The sequence below is a fragment of the Sprattus sprattus genome (assembly GCF_963457725.1).
Source record: "Sprattus sprattus genome assembly, chromosome: 9".
NCBI lineage: Eukaryota > Metazoa > Chordata > Actinopteri > Clupeiformes > Clupeidae > Sprattus > Sprattus sprattus.
Window position 1 is genome coordinate 11976296 of NC_137928.1, and position 2780 is coordinate 11979075.

Here is a 2780-nt window from a genome sequence, read left to right on the forward strand (position 1 = left end):
TAGCTGCAAGAAAAACGGGGAGAATAAATAAATAAATAAACTAGAATGCGTTTCGTGAACGAACTGCGAGAGTGTGCTTGCTCTGTGACAGAGAGAACAAGTGCCTATGAATTAACATGTATTTACATCTACTCAATCAGTGTAGTGGGGCCTTCTTCCAATATATTTTAGCTAGCAACCAAGCTCAACCATTATATTTTGGCTCCACTGACGTTTAGACATATGAGGGTATCTCAGAGTTTCGTTATACTGACTTACTGAGCTAAGTGAATTGTTGAAATTGCTATCTTGGTAAAAGGAAACATCTCTGCAACAATATTAGAATGAATGCGGTTACATAGCCAGCTTTACTTAAAGTTTATTGTAAGATAGGCCTATATGTTAGACTTAATGCAGTTAGAGTTAGTCTGTAGGTGTAGTATCAAACGTAAGCAACACTTTTACTGTATAGATAGAGAGCACGTGTATCACATTGGTTTATAGTCTGTCAAATTAGTTCTAGTTATTGGTGTTCGTTGCCATACAAAGTTAGTCTTCTCTTATAAGCCTAGGTAGTACATCTGATTAGAGCTAGCAACCATGAATTGCAGATTAAGGGGTCCCCTATCTCAGTGTTCATTTTGGCAGCTATTTTTAGATTCAGTCTTAAGACAAAAATGCATATTAGTTTTAGTCACATTTAGTCATAGTTATCCTTCTTAGTTTCAGTCTAGTTTTCGAAAACTCATTACAATTTAGTCTAGTTTTAGGCACATTTAAAATTCCATATTATAGCCACATTAAACTCATTCCCTTCCCTTCTCAGGCCCAGGGACCTCCTGTGTTGTGTCAACTGCATAGTAGTCTAGCTTGCAGTACTTACATTGTGGATGCAATTAGTCTCCAAGATACAGATCTCATGCCTACAGCTGAATTCGAATTTGTTTGTAATAAATAATCGAATGTGATGATGAAGTACGGTACGCAGCGTCTTAACTGAAGCTCAACTCAACTATTAAAGCAGCTAGCTTGCCGCTAACGCTAACTGAAAACACATCGGAACACAGTGGCTAGCTAGGTAGCTAGCTGCTAATAAGTAACATATATAAGTAACACATCAGCAGTAATGAATCAAGTGTACTGATATTAAATGTACTACTAAATGTACTACTAACATGCCATTCTTAAATTAAAGCCAGTGACATGATGGTTAACGATTAACGAGTTAACGATGGATACCGACAATTAGCATACCTAGCTAGGTAGCATTACCATTGGATTTCAATGGCAGTTATGCTAGCTCTGGCTATCCAGTCAAAGGAGCCTTGTTTCTGACACGTATCACTTGACGAGCGAGGGCAATACAGTCATCTGGAAAGTTTAAAATGATACTAAACGAAGGGAAATCTACTGTATGGAGAATTTTCTGCTCAGTAGACAATGCAGATTCTAATTAGGCTGGTGGATATGTCCAATGTAAGAAGTGTGAAGTTTTAATGAAATATGATTGATGCAACTGTCGTTCTCCATAACAACTTGGATTAACCTGGATGGCTGGATGAAGTTTCAGACCGAACGTCAAAGATCTTCAATGGTAAGACTTGTCGGTTGTGCCTCTGTTGGTGTCTCGTAAAACGTGAATTTTATTAAAGCATAGCGTGTGTATTGTGTAGCTATTTCATTCCGAGATTGCAGGGGAGTGAAATGCTCCGCTCTGCTGCTGGTATACAGACAGCCGGAAAGGTTAACAAACGGAATGAAATAGCTACACATTACACACGCTATGCCTTAATAAAACCCACGTTACTCACATACTGGTTAACACTGTTAGAGCGGGTGTATAAACTGTACCTGAAACTGTTGCCACTACATTCGTTTTAATATTTTGCACTCTCTATCTAACCACTTCTGGCATTTAAGAGAGCTTCTCCTATGTCAACTGATCTAATGTCAGTTGGCTAGAGTGCGTGACGTCACAATGGCTCAACCTTCCCCATGTTAGTCAATGAGAGAAAAAGGGGATGAAAAAGAGGGATAAAAAAGGAGTGGCAAAGAGTATCGCCACGAAAAGTCATAGCAACCTCCACCGGATCGGGCCGGACGTTTTGGTGTTTGAATGGCGTCTCTAGCTCAAACGGGCGAGGAGGAGTTAGCTGCAAGAAAAACGGGGAGAATAAATAAATAAATAAAGAAAACTTGACGATAACAATACTGTGCTTCCCTTCGGGCAAGCACACTAATAAAGAAAACTTGACGATAACAATACTGTGCTTCCCTTCGGGCAAGCACACTAATAAAGAAAACTTGACGATAACAATACTGTGCTTCCCTTCGGGCAAGCACACTAATAAAGAAAACTTGACGATAACAATACTGTGCTTCCCTTCGGGCAAGCACACTAATTATGAGACCAATAAATGGATTTAGTGTGTGAACAAGTGATAGAGAGAGGCATATTCTCAAAGGCTGAAAGATCAGGTAAGTGACTATACACTAAAAATGATAATAAACGGTAATTTTCTGGCAGCTGGGGCGCCAGAAAAAATACCGTAAAATAACATTAAATTACAACATTTTCACATTTTAAAACAATTAAATGACCTAGAAAAATGGAAAATAAATGTTGTATTACGAATAATGTTCGTAATACAACGTTTATTTACCGTTTTTCTAGGTCATTTAATTGTTTTAAAATGTGAAAATGTTGTTATTTAATGTTAAAAAACCTGAAAATAAGGGAAAATCTTGGTAAAATTACAACTAAAAACTGTATTTTAATTACGGGAAATAACCGTATTTTT